Raw genomic sequence first — 15,363 nt, 5'->3', positions numbered from 1 at the left:
CAATAGGAGCAAACACAAAAAAACTATTTCCACACCCACTATTGGTGGCAGATGATAGATTCCCTAGTTCTTTCTGATGTCACTGGATTGGTTCCCATGTTGGCTTTGAGGGTGGGATGTGAGGAAAATAGGAAAAAGTAAAGATACAATAGGTTTAGGAATCCCTACTATAGGAAAAGAACATCTATTCTCTTTTCCCAAGTCATTAATAATAATATACTATCTTAATTCAGCTATACTTAGCAACATGTTTGATTATTTGGTGAATTGAATGAATGACTGGGCATCGTAGCTTTTTTGGACTAAAGAAAGAAGCTAAAACTAAAGAAATGAGTAATAAGTCACACAGGACTGCATGAATCATAATTCTTCAGTATCAGTTTTTTCCTTTGCAAATTTAGCCATCCTCTTAGAACAATGAGAACAAGGAAAGAAGCACCTACCTGGAGGAGCAAGACAGCAAAAATAGATGTGAGAGGTATAATAATAATAACTCTCTTCCAAAATGTCTTGGACAAAGAAGATTCTGAAATAAAGAAGGGAAAGCCATCATTTAAAGTTGTATCCCTACTTCAACCTCAGCCCAAAAGCCTAGTTTCTTATGGAACCCTCCTACATAGTTGAGGAGCTCTGTAAAGGAAGAAATAAAATAATATCAATAGTTTACATTTACATAAACCCTTTTAAAGTTTGCAAAATGCTGTGCACACATATCTCTTTTGATGCTCACAAAAATCCTGTGAGGTCAGATCTACAGGAATTACTACCTCATTTTACAGATGAAGAAACTGAGGCTCAGAAAAGTTAATAAATATTAGAGATAATAAGTATTGTCTGTCCTGACTTTTACTATGCTATATTTTTCACTATGCCATGATGCCTTTTATATAAAATGTTTTACAACAACCAATAATTAAACATTTTAAGGACTTAAATTTTTACTAAGTTATCAGTATGCAAAGAAAGGGGGAAACAGTCTCTGGTCTCAAGAGGTTTACATTCCAAAGGGAGAAACAATTTGCAGATAGATATAAAAGGTACAAAGTATATGGAACATAAAATGCCTGGAGAATTGGAAAAAGCTTGAAGATGAGGGGCCTGTGACTTTTAAAAAATATTCTGTTCTTCCATTCTGCCAACTTTTAAGGAAGTGGAGTCAGTTAGCAGTAGGTAGTGCTTCTCCTAAGTCCAAGGATGGGGCTAGTGATTACAAAGTGGCATGATAGTACATGTACAACTTAAAAACTGGTCTCATGTCATCTTTGCTGCCCCTTGGCCCATTGTACAGAGGGAACCAAAGATAGGAATAATTTTTCTACAGAACTGGTATCATCAATTCTCCACTCTAAACTGAATATCTGGGGACACCAGTCTGTTGGAATCCTTACTAACTGCTAACTAATTAGAGTTGATCTAATCTTACAAGAAGATGTTTTGGGCAGAACCTGAAACAAGGTACTAAGTAGAACTAATTAATACAAGGCTTGTGTTCACACCTTTACTCATTGGAGTTCAATGAGTTCATACCTCCCTTGAAGCTCTTTGGGCCAGAGAGCACTATGGGAGAAAACCCATAATCCCTCTCTCTGGAAGGAGCATAAATAGGCCAATGGGCCAGTCGAAGGAGTTCTTCAGAGGAAGAAGCTACAAGTCGAGATTTCACCAAGTGAAGACTGGAGCTGGCTGGAGGCTGAAGAAAGCAGAGGCAGAAGCAAAGGACAAAGCGGCAAGAGCTCTTGGAACCAAGCAGAGAGATAGGCCTCTAAGCTAACCGGGCTATATTGGAGATAATAAAAGATCTGAACTTTTATCACCTGGCTGCTTTTTGAGAAGAAAAAGCTCACCACATTTTGGCGCCCGAACAGGGACTGATTCAGATCCATCTGAACTAGATCACAACATTTTGGTGCCCGAACATGGACCAACAAAATCCTGATTCCAGGGAAGGCACCCAGAGAGAATTTTTATAATATTTTATAGAAGAACAAGAACCCCACATTTGAACTCCAACATTTTGGCACCCAACGTGGGGCAAACAGACCCCCTCAGTGGATTTCAGTGGAAAAGCTATGATCCTGATTCCAGTGGAAAAGCCTCTGATCCTGATCCAGTGGAAAAGACTTCAACCCAGAAATTAGGGTGAGTGCAACAAAGAAATTTTGTTAGAAGAGTTAAAGTAGAATTTCATCTAAGATGGGACAGATATTTAGAAAACAGCCTGTTTCTGTTCAAGGAAAATGTTTAGAGAGCATTGTCAAAGTTATGGAAAGCCAAGGTTTAATTATAAGTTTACAGCAAATCACTGAACTTTTACAAACTGTAAAGGACATATGTCCTTGTTTCTCTCTTGATAAGGAATTAGATCTAAATGAATGGAAATTGGTTGGAAAGGATCTTTGTCAATTCTATGATAAAAATGGGCCTAACTCAATAATTAATACATATAATGTAATACAATTTGCTATAAGAAGTTATTTAAGTGATAGAATGATGAAAAGGAAAGTACAGGAGGAAGAAGTGCCAACTTTACTAGGTGAAAAGGAGGACGGATCAGATGAGAATGGAGTTAATTACAATTCTGAGCATGATACTTCACAGCAGGAGGAATTAGGTAATTCCACATCTCATGACCCTCTCCCTGCAATTAACCCTTCATGGGTGGAACAAGGGGGAGGGAGAGAGACAGAAACACAGTCAGCTTCTCCTGTAAAGCAGAATTTGACAAGATTAGAAAAAGCATTAATTAAAGCAAAAAATGAAGGAGAAGATATATCTGATTTTATAAATGCATATCCTATGATTGAAGAGCTCAACTCCTCAGGTCAAAAAGAGAGAAAATACACTCCTTTTAATTTGGGAAAAATTAAAGATTTGAAAAAGGATTGCACTCTTTATGGGGCTACATCATCTTATGTGAAGATGTTACTGGATAATTTGTCTTATGAAATCTTAACCCCGAATGACTGGAAATCCATCGCTAAAACATGTCTTGAACTGGGACAAAATTTATTGTGGCTTTCAGAGTTTCATGAATTATGTAGGATTCAAGCTCAACGCAATAGGCAAACAGGAGCTATTGTACAAGTTGCTTTTGACCAACTAACTGGAAAAGGTCAGTATGCAGAGAGTTCAGAACAGATTTATTATCCCATAACAGTGTATGAGCAAATTTCTAAGGCTGCAATAAAAGCTTGGAATTCTCTCCCTGGACAGAAAGATGGAAATAATGCTTTCACAAAAATAGAGCAAGGTCCCAGTGAACCTTTTGCAGATTTTGTGGGACGTCTGCAAACAGCTGTAATAAGAACCATTGGAGATAATGCTGCCACAGAAATAATGACTAGACATTTGGCTAAGGAAAATGCCAATGAGGTTTGCAAGAGAATTATATGGGGGCTAGACAAAAATGCTCCTTTAGAGGAGATCATTAGACGCTGTGCCACCAGGCACAAATGCTTATTATGCCCAGACTATGATGAACATGGAAAGACAAAGTCCTTCTTGGCAGAGGAATTCTAGAGAAACTCGTCGATGTTTTCATTGCGGAAAAGTTGGACATTTGAGAGCCCAATGTAGATACAGAGATACAATGAGAAGACAGGGTGAGAGAATAAAACCCAAAACCCCATGTCCAAAATGTAACGGAGGCTTTCACTGGGCCTCTGAATGTAGATTGCAGAGGAAGGAGAGGCAGGACCCAGCTCTAAAGTATCAATCAAAGGACAGGTGGGGCATGATAGCAGCTGAGGTTACACCCAGAGAGACTTTAGAAATTCAGGACTCTGATGTCATCAACCAACAGAAAAGCAATCAGGATTACAGTTGGGAAGAATACAGGCCTTTTAAGACAACAAGGCAATATCCAGTGCAAATGGCTCCAATGTAATTACCAGATGATGAGGAGAAATCCCAAATTTGGTAAATAGAAGGGAATTAGATGAACTGCTTGGGGAAGAGGATCTGCTTATATTACCACAGATGGAGAAAGAATCAAATGGCTGACAAGGAGACTGTTAAAAAGACTTTTAAACATCTTCAGGAAACATTGGATTTCCTAACATAAGATGAAACTGTTTTAGTTCTTGAAAAACCAGCAAGAATCACTGGATTAGCATTTGATAAAATCCAACATCCATTCCTAATAAAAACACTTGAGAGCATAGGAATAAATGGACTTTTCCTTAAAATAGTCAGGAGCATATATTTAAAACCATCAGTAAGCATCATATGCAATGGGGAAAAACTGGAACCTTTCCCAGTAAGATCTGGAGTGAAGCAAGGTTGCCCACTATCACCATTATTATTTAATATCGTATTAGAAACACTAGCCTCGGCAATAAGAGTTGAGAAAGAAATTAAGGGAATTAGAGTAGGCAATGAGGAAACCAAACTATCACTCTTTGCAGATGATATGATGGTATACCTAGAGAACCCCAGAGATTCTACTAAAAAGCTATTGGAAATAATTCATAATTTTAGCAAAGTAGCTGGCTACAAAATAAATCCCCATAAATCCTCAGCATTTTTATACATCACCAACAAAACCCAACAGCAAGAGATACAAAGAGAAATTCCATTCAGAATAACTGTTGATACCATAAAATATTTGGGAATCTATCTACCAAAGGAAAGTCAGGAATTATATGAGCAAAACTATAAAAAAGTCTCCACACAAATAAAGTCAGACTTAAATAATTGGAAAAATATTAAGTGCTCTTGGATCGGCCGAGCGAACATAATAAAGATGACAATACTCCCTAAACTAATCTATTTATTTAGTGCTATACAATCAGACTTCCAAGAAAATATTTTATTGATCTAGAAAAAATAACAACAAAATTCATATGGAACAATAAAAAGTTGAGAATCTCAAGGGAATTAATGAAAAAAAAATCAAATGAAGGTGGCCTAGCTGTACCTGATCTAAAATTATATTATAAAGCAGCAGTCACCAAAATCATTTGGTATTGGATAAGAAATAGATTAGTGGATCAGTGGAAAAGGCTAGGTTCACAAGACAGAATAGTCAATTATAGCAATCTAGTGTTTGACAAACCCAAAGCCCCTAACTTCTGGGAAAAGAATTCATTATTTGATAAAAACTGCTGGGATAATTGGAAATTAGTATGGCAGAAATTAGGCATGGACCCACACTTAACACCATATACCAAGATAAGATCAAAATGGGTCTATGACCTAGGCATAAAGAACGAGATTATAAATAAATTAGAGGAACATAGAATAGTTTATCTCTCAGACTTGTGGAGGAGAAAGAAATTTGTGACCAAAGATGAACTAGAGACCATTACTGATCACAAAATAGAAAATTTCGATTACATCAAATTAAAAAGCCTTTGTACAAATAAAACTAATGCAAACAAGATTAGAAGGGAAGCAACAAACTGGGAAAACATTTTCACAGTTAAAGGTTCTGATAAAGGCCTCATTTCCAAAATATATAGAGAACTGACTCAAATTTATAAGAAATCAAGCCATTCTCCAATTGATAAATGGTCAAAGGATATGAACAGACAATTTTCAGAGGATGAAATTGAAACTATTACCACTCATATGAAAGAGTGTTCCAAATCATTATTGATCAGAGAAATGCAAATTAAGACAACTCTGAGATACCACTACACACCTGTCAGATTGGCCAAGATGACAGGAAAAAATAATGATGAATGTTGGAGGGGATGCGGGAAAACTGGGACACTATTGCATTGTTGGTGGAGTTGTGAACGAATCCAACCATTCTGGAGAGCAATCTGGAATTATGCCCAAAAAATTATCAAATTGTGCATACCCTTTGATCCAGCAGTGTTTCTATTGGGCTTATATTCCAAAGAAATACTAAAGAAGGGAAAGGGACCTGTATGTGCCAAAATGTTTGTAGCAGCCCTGTTTGTAGTGGCTAGAAACTGGAAAATGAATGGATGCCCATCAATTGGAGAATGGCTGGGTAAATTATGGTATATGAATGTTATGGAATATTATTGTTCTGTAAGAAATGACCAGCAGGATGAATACAGAGAGGACTGGCGAGACTTACATGAACTGATGCTAAGTGAGATGAGCAGAACCAGGAGATCATTATACACTTCGACAACGATATTGTATGAGGACATATTTTGATGGAAGTGGATTTCTTTGACAAAGAGACCTAACTGAGTTTCAATTGATAAATGACGGACAAAAGCAGCTACACCCAAAGAAAGAACACTGGGAAACGAATGTGAACTATCTGCATTTTTGTTTTTCTTCCGGGTTATTTATACCTTCTGAATCCAATTCTCCCTATGCAACAAGAGAACTGTTCGGTTCTGCAAACATATATTGTATCTAGGATATACTGCAACATATCCAACATATAAAGGACTGCTTGCCATCTAGGGGAGGGGGTGGAGGGAGGAAGGGAAAAAAAAATTGGAACAGAAACGAGTGTCAATATAAAGTAATTATTAAATAAAAATTTAAAAAAAAATTTAAAAAAAAAAAAAAAGAATCACTGGATTCCCTGAGATGAAAAATTGTTGATGAGACCTTTTGCAGTACTTCAGAGCTTACAGGAATTATTAGATTCCTGGCACATGAACTAATGGACAATGGAATCCTATTGGACTGTTTCTAGGACTTATGGACATGTGTAAATTTTCAGGATGATTCATGTTATTTGTTACATTACTACTAGCCTGTGTTATATTGCTATGTGCTTATGTAAATTATGTATAATGCCTCCCATATTGATGGATTTATGTATACCATGTATATCTGTTACAAAGTTCTGGCCCATATTGATGGATTTATGTGTACCCCCTCAGAAACCCCCTATGTTTTAAAACAAAAGAAAGGGGGAGATGTTGGAATCCTTACTAACTGCTAACTAATTAGAGTTGATCTAATCTTACAAGAAGATGTTTTGGGCAGAACTTGAAACAAGGTACTAAGTAGAACTAATTAATACAAGGCTTGTGTTCACACCTTTACTCATTGGAGTTCAATGAGTTCATACCTCCCTTGAAGCTTTTTGGGCCAGAGAGCACTATGGGAGAAAACCCATAATCCCTCTCTCTGGAAGGAGCATAAATAGGCCAATGGGCCAGTCGAAGGAGTTCTTCAGAGGAAGAAGCTACAAGTCGAGATTTCACCGAGTGAAGACTGGAGCTGGCTGGAGGCTGAAGAAAGCAGAGGCAGAAGCAAAGGACAAAGCGGCAAGAGCTCTTGGAACCAAGCAGAGAGATAGGCCTCTAAGCTAACCGGGCTATATTGGAGATAATAAAAGATCTGAACTTTTATCATCTGGCTGCTTTTTGAGAAGAAAAAGCTCACCACATTTTGGCGCCCGAACAGGGACTGATTCAGATCCATCTGAACTAGATCACAACATTTTGGTGCCCGAACATGGACCAACAAAATCCTGATTCCAGGGAAGGCACCCAGAGAGAACTTTTATAGTATTTTATAGAAGAACAAGAACCCCACATTTGAACTCCAACACCAGTCTAGTATTTCTGAGGTACTAATTTTATCACCATACAGATACAGAGTGCTCACCATATGGATGGCAACAGCACTTTCTGCCCAGACATTCTGGGGACTTTGAAACTTTAAACCCAGTACCCTATATTCAAGAGTTTTATTTTCCTTCCAACAAAAAATGCCTACTTATATCTTCCAGAGCTGAAGTCCAGAGTGATTAGGCCATCCCTAATACTGAACCATTACTTTCCTCACTTTCTGTTGTCAACTCAGGGCTTTTTACAAGCAAACTATCTTTTTGTAGTTAGTCATCTCTGTTTCATATAGAAAATAGAATTATATATATACATATATATATAAGTTTAAATATATATAAGTTTAAATAAATATATGTATATGTATATGTATATGTATGTAAACTAAAACAGAATGGCAAACACTGTTTCTTTGCTGCATAAATAAATACATTCCAGAGTAGTGACTGAACCACAACTGGATCAACCAGTCTAATTCAACTGACCAGAAACTGGAATCAACCTAGCCAAAGCAGCCAAAGCTGTGAGCAAAGATTCCTTTTCTCCTTCCCAACCTCCCCCCCCCCCCCATCCCTCTCTTCAGCCCTTTCCCGTAGGACACCCAGGACCACAGCCCCTGGAACTTAACACCCTCTACACAGAAGTCAGTCTTTGGATTGCACCCTGGCTATTCTAGGCTTCCATCTCTCTCTGCTCTCTGCCTCCCAAACTGGACATCAGAGAGCAACTGGATAAAAGGCAGCTGTATAAATGAAATCAGCCAAAGGTGTTTAGGATGAGGAACAAGATGGAGATATTCAGGAATCAGGTCTCGTGCTTTCTTTTCAAAGAGTGTTGTTATAGGGAATTGGAATGGATAGATCTGGAACTGTCACAGGTTAATCCACTGTTACTAGTTTTTCTTCCCCAAATAGGATGCTTTCTGATACTCTTAATTCTTTCCCAAATATGCTTTATCCCTCCAATCCTGGTAAAGAGAAGAAAGATTCAGTTTTCCTCTCTCTTATCTACCCAAAGTATAGACATATACATTCACACACAAATACAAACCTGTCTCCCTACTCCCCTGTCATCCCTCTGCTCACTGTCACAAATACTACTATATACCAGACAGAGATACAGTCTCTATGACCTTTGTATGTAGCCTGACTGGAGAAGAGGAAGATCTCCTCATTCCAGATTTCTAGAGGGAGAAGAGGTTTTAGTTTTAGAATTGTAAGTTCCCCTCAAAAAAACTATATATTTCACACTGTTCCAAGTAAGACTGGTCACCTTCAAATAGCCCTTAGTACAATAGCTTGGATAGTCTCCTTTTGTTATTTTTTTCTTCAAATAGAGGATAGTGATCTGTGAATCTGAGACTTAGTGTCACTCTTATACTCTGGCCAGCTCCTCAGGAAACTCCATTTCAGGAATGTCTTCTCACTAGCCACTTGTTGGCTCACAAATTATGCAAATTCCCTTATCTCACACTATCCAAATTCATTATTCAAGAATATTCTGCTTTTAGGTCTCTACAGCTATTTCTATAGAAACTTACTGGCTCCATGACTTCAACCTAAGAGAGGGCCAGGACTCTCCAAGGAAGGTACTCAAAAATGAAATAGGCATAGAGTTTGATATTAAGTTTTGCTGCTATCTAATATTACAAGAGTCAACACTTGGGAAGCTATCTATGTCAAAACAAAGATAGTAATAAAAGTCATTTTTTTTTTTTAAAGTTAAAGCTAAGCAATAAGTGGATGTTATTCTCCAGTTATGTCTGACTCTTTGTGACCCCCATATAGGATTTTCTTGTTAAAGTTAATGGAGTCACTTGTCATTTCCTTACCCCCACTCACTTTACAAATGAGGAATCTGAGGCAAAAAGGGTTAAGGTTACCCAAGATCACATAGCTAATAAGTCTGAAAAACCATATTTGAACTCAAGAATTCTTGACTATAAGCTTGATGTTCTATCCACTGAACCAGTTACTTGCCATATAAATAGATATCTGCCCTCAAACTCCTTCTTATTTTTTAGGCAAAAATGTACAATTACAATCTTCAATACTGGTCCTCTTTTGATATTCTTTTATTGGGTCAAGAAACAATGAAGGACAAAATAATCCTCAAGATCCACTCTTCCAAGAGCAGGAGTATATGCATTCCTACAAACAGGAAGAATAGGGCATGACAAAAACCTGGGGGACTTCCTCATATCACTTTCACTCATTGCTAAGAAACAGAATCTGATTGTGTAACTCCTCCTAGATTATTCCATGTGAACTATGAATTGTTCATAAGATCAAAGAACTGAACCAGAGGAGACTTCACAGATGAAGAAATTGACGCTCAAACTGAGTAGCTTGCCTTAGCTCATATAAAGCCAGTATATAGTGCCTTTCAAACCCAGGTTTCCATATTCCAAATCCAGTTCTCATTCCACTGCCTTAAGGACTGGAATCCTTTTATTTATAATAACATTATATACATTTATATATTTATCTAGCATAATAGGTAGTAGCATAGTAGGTATAACCAAAAAAGATCTGGATATGGCTATTGTTCATAGACTTAAATCTGGAAGCGACCTCAGATGTCATCTAATCCAAGGTCTGCATCATTGTATAGTTGAGGAAATTGGCAGGAGAGGGATAGAAAAAGAGAGTACTCCAAGAGAAAGTGACACATATATTGTATGTGTTGAGGATGGGGGTTATGAAGGAGAGTGAAAGAGACTACAACAAAGAAAAAGATAGACTGATGCTGATAGAAAAGAGAGCCAGAAAAGAATGATAAGTAGGAAGAAAGAGACAGAGAATATGTGACCATAGGATCCAGAAGAGACCTATTTGACTGTTTTAGGAGAAATGGGGAGACTAGATTGCCTGTTTAGTAGGGGATTAACCTAATCAATATGTGGGCCAAGGACATTTTCTTCAGTAGAAAGTAGGGCAAAGCTGTGGGTTGAGAGAGAATGGCGGGGGTGGGGGGATAAATCTACTTACCTCATTTCCTCACCCAGAGCTTAGAATCCTTCTTCCTCTACATTTACCATCACACTAAATGCTGCAGCTGCCCCAAAGTAACCCTGTCCTCACATCACATACAAGAAGCATCAAACTTACTCAATACCACTATAAGAAAGGTCAGGGGAAACCATAGAAATGTTGAAAGAGGTCGACAGAACTTCTAGTTAAGGTCCAGAATAGGGTATAGGAGGAATAGAGAAGAGGATTAATGAATGTAAAGTACTTCCTCCTCCTCATTCTGGGTCATGTAAGTGTCAGATCTTGACAAAGAGAATTCAAATGAAGTACTTGCTGATTCTCTGGAATCCCCCAGATTGAGAATCTGAGGTCAAACTATTGTGCCTCTCTTAAAGTGTCTCTCAAAACTGAAACTACAGTTATAATCTAGGATGTAAGCATTAGTAGAGAAATTGCAAAGAGCAAACATCTTGTCTTTGGCATTATGTCACATATCTGCCAGCAAATCACTTCTCTGACCCTCAGCTTTCTTATCTATAAAATGAAGAATTATCTAATACCCAGCAGAATTGATCTAAGGACCAAATTCTTTGGGCCTCAAATTTCCTCTTGTATAAAATGAGGCAATTGGTCTTGATGATCTCCAATTATTCTATTCTACATGAAGTTTATTAAATTTAGGTAATGCATTTGAATGTACTTTGAAAAAAATATATTTTTTTGAAATTGAAGAGATCAAGTTGCTAGGCAAGATGGTAGAATAGGCTTTGTTTTTTTTTTTTTTTTTCAGAAATCCTTAGCAACCCAAAAATCTCAGAAAATAAAATAATTACACATAAGATATAAAATAATAAGATACAATCTAGAAGGTGATAGACATTCCACAAGGTAAAAAATCTTATGAAATAACATATAACACTTACATATTTAATGTTCCCACTCAATGTCCCCATTTCCCTCAAGATCTAGCAATAGGACTCTTTGCTTGGTCCCTTCACTGCAGTAACTTAAACTGACTTCTCCCTTACCTCTCTAGAGGCAAGAGATACTGTCATTCTTTCCAGCCCCACATAGACAGCAATGGAAAGGTAAAAGTGGGGGGACAGAGAGGAAGATGGAAACCTACAGAATCACAAGCTAATTGAATAAGAACTATTGGCACCTGTGGGAAATAGGACTTGGAAACCCAGATGTGATCTGTCCTTTCCAACCAAGTTTACTGGGAACTAGGACATCTCAATATCCCCTAAAACAAAGACATCAAAGATAACAAGAACCAACCAACTTGGAGGGGAGGGAGAAGAGAAGATTCTATGCAGTTGTGAAAGAAGGAGAAATGAAAAAATGAGGAAGGAAACCAGATGCAAGTGACTTGAAATACAAGGAAAAGACTGCCTTATTTAAGAGAGAAATCCTGAATAAATTTATCTTCTTTAGGCAGAAAAAGAGTAAAAAGTTAAAATAAAGCCCCAGAGAGATTCTAGAGTTCATTGAATGTGCTCTGCTATGAAGGAAATGGAACAAAAATGGCTCAAAAGAGAAATAAAAGAAGAAAATATTAGGAAAGAAATTTAATAATAATTCTTTAATGAAGAGAGGAGAAAGGAAAGTATCTTCTGTAAGTCATTAATGAACAACAAATACTTTTATATAAATAAGAAGTGGAACAAGTTTTATTCTCTGTCTTAAATTGGCAAAATAATGATGGATGGATCTTTGTATACCAATTATGAAAGCATATGCAATTCACATTTTTCTTTGGGATTTAACATTGACTGCACAATACCAAAAATATGAAAGATTAAGTTTTTAAAATTTTTCATCCTGATATTTTGACATAAGTTTAATTGTAGCTGTTCACGCCTCCTTTTCTCCTCACTTTCTTCACCCCTAAAATTCTTTCATAGGAGTAACTAAAATCTCACTCAAAGAATCAGGAAATGAGCTAAGGGACAATATAAGTTGTATCTGCCCAAACAATCCTTTATTTTCATTCAATTTCAACAATTGAGGAGAAAGAATTTGGGGTGACTTGTAAGATTCTAATGGTCCTGGGAGAAGCCAAAAGAATATCTTACTTCCACCTTACCACAGTGGGAGCCATGAAGTGGGGAATGATTTATGTGAAACACCTGTAATTTCAACATAGACCCCTATAGTGATGCTACTGCCACTGACACTCTCAAGGCTTCTTTGCCAGTCCAAGTAACTAGCATCAAAATCAGGGCCTTCAGGGCTTTAGATATGTTCAATATTTTCCATAGTGGGCTTCATTTTACAATAAGGTCCTATCTTGATTGGTGCCATCTTATCACAGTAATGAGCATTTTGGGGGGTCAAAAAATAATAGGGGACTGACCAACAGGGCCCAGTCTTTCAGGCATGCATGGTATATTTCCCAGATGACCACCCAGATAAAAGCCAAGAGGTCTGGGGAATCTAACCTTCTGGATCCTATAAGCCTTACAATAGCACAGAGGAATGGCAAAAGGGACCTGTGAGATCAAATTCAAATCCCTCATTATACCAATGAAGAAAACTCAGGATCAGAAAATAATTTGCTAAAGATCAAGCAAGTGCTAAAGCAACAAATCTAGGCTTCAAACCCAAGTCCTCTGATTTAAATTCAATAATCTTTCTAATCCAATATTATATATTATGTGGCCATATATGTAATGTAATATAATATATATAATGTAGCATAGAATGCTATATATGTCATTGTGTGTGTCTGTGTCTGTGTATAACACCCAAAGTACTTATGGGTTGGATCACATACTCCCTCATATTCTAAGAATAACCCTACAGGTGGGTTACTCCATGTGTTTCCTATTGACTGTCAGTAAGTAGACTCAATGAATTGTTACCAAAAGCATTTATTCAAATAGCATAACAAGGAAAGTAGTTACAAAACAATCTAGCCCAAGAGGACTTGATGAGAAGAGGGATTCTAGAAATTCTTGGAGCCTCTCCCATCAGCCCTACCTACTGTATCAGCATTGACTATTTTGGGGAGAAGTAAACTAGACTTGGATGGGCCTCACTTGTCCCAAGAAAAAGAAGCTCAGCAGATGAATCAAAGCAATTATACCTCAAAGGGACAAACAATCATAGAATTCCAAGTTAGGAGGAACATTAAAGATCATTTAGTCTAGTCTCTTATTTTATATGCCAGAAAGCCAGAAATTGCTCAAGATTAAGGCAAAAAACACTGTTTAAACCCAAATCCTATCATTCAAAATCAGGTACTTCCTCCCTATCCCAAACACACACACACACACACACACACACACACACACACACACACACACTCCTGCTACCAAGTGTGATCACTGAACAAAGTCACAGATATTTCAACTAATAGTGAAGTCAGACAGTTCTTACATTAAATTGCTTCCTAGATTTCTAGTTGAGCTAACAGGGCAGGAATTAAAAAGGTCCAAGGTGATAGGTGAGAAAATATATGTGGTATATATACAAACACACACATTTCTTATCTAGAATGATTGCTCCTGCAAGCTGTTTTTTCCAGTGGAAACTCTGCTTTCAGCTTCATCAAGATTCCTGGGCTGATTACCTTCCTCTAGATTGATATGAGAGGTTGTTTCCCACATCACTGCCCAGAAGAATAGGTGGCAACAAAAACCAATGAATCATGGGAAACAATCACTCAGAGTTTTACCAGATAAGAATAAAAATAATAAGTCAATTTTTTACTTTACAGATGAAGAAAGATCCAGAAATGTGGTTTAAGGAAATACATTTGGTTGGTGTCAGGCTATCCTATTTCTAGCCCCTCTCTAGTCAATTCCAACTTAGGAGCTAAAGTCTCAATCCAAATCAGCATCAAAGAAGTCATTGTACATGTATATATGTGTAATACCCCAACTTGTATTTGGTTTGGGTAATATACTACCTCAATATTATAGGTAGGTCATGCCATGGTACTTCCTATTAACAGTCAACTAATAGACTCAGTGGATTCTTATCAAAATCATTTACTCAAATGGCATAGTGAAAAAAGTAGTTACAAAAAAATTCTCCCATAAACTTGGGGTACACTCTCTTACAAAGTATAATATAATACACATAGGAAGAATGGGTTCTCATTTAAAGTGCTAAGCCAACTTGAAACCCCTGGTACTGGGAGGGCCTGAAAATTCTCTGTCTCCTTACAGAGTCTTCATGTTAGATTCCCAGGGTCTGTTTGACTCATCTACAAAGGAGTACTACCTTTTCTTGAAGCAGGTTCCTTCCTCAGGTGACTGTCTCTATGTATCTGAGACAGTTTGATGTGTGGTTTTCATTCCCACTGCATGTAGTTTTCCTGCTAGTTCAGTGACGCCCTTTCAAAGCTACATGATTAAGGTTGGCTAAGGGAGAAAAAGAAATTCTGTACTCTTCCATTGAAGGAGTCTCTTCTACAAGATAGCTCCTGGCTTGCAAAGGCTCAGAACTCTGAAAACCATCCAGAAGTTACTTATTTAAAGTGCCTACAGCAGAAACTAATTTGTTTGCTCAGCCAATCAGGTTATTTCCATCCATGACTCAAAGAAATATTTCCTTCATAAAGAGATCAGAGTGTATGTACATCTTGTTTATTCACTGTAACCTCATTACATGTGACATCAGTTGAGCTGGAGCTGGAATGGGGGCTGAAGAAGATGAAGAATTACATCTCTCCTTACAAATGTATGATATAAAGGAACCTCATTCCTCAGGGGGAGGGAAGGAAATAAAAAGAATAATAATAAAAAAAGACTTAAAGGCACAACAGAGAATAACAGATGGAATTGTCCATTCCATTCAGAAATATCAGAATAGCAATGTGGGGAAAGAACCTTATTTGGAGTCAGCAAACTTGGTTCATGCTATTG

General features: G+C 37.3%; 1 protein-coding gene across 1 annotated transcript in view; it reads right to left on the bottom strand.

Annotated features, from left to right (window-relative positions):
- The window catches only part of VDR (vitamin D receptor), a 97,322-nt gene that overhangs the window by 60,650 nt on the left and 21,309 nt on the right, over positions 1-15,363 (bottom strand). Inside the window, exon 2 of the mRNA XM_051961147.1 lies at positions 444-526. The gene's annotated coding sequence lies outside the window, so the exon portion shown is untranslated. The remainder of the gene's footprint in view (positions 1-443; positions 527-15,363) is intronic.

This window comes from Antechinus flavipes, chromosome 5, assembly GCF_016432865.1.
Source record: "Antechinus flavipes isolate AdamAnt ecotype Samford, QLD, Australia chromosome 5, AdamAnt_v2, whole genome shotgun sequence".
NCBI lineage: Eukaryota > Metazoa > Chordata > Mammalia > Dasyuromorphia > Dasyuridae > Antechinus > Antechinus flavipes.
Note: the sequence above shows the minus strand (reverse complement) of the source record. Positions and strands in the feature narration are given on the sequence as shown.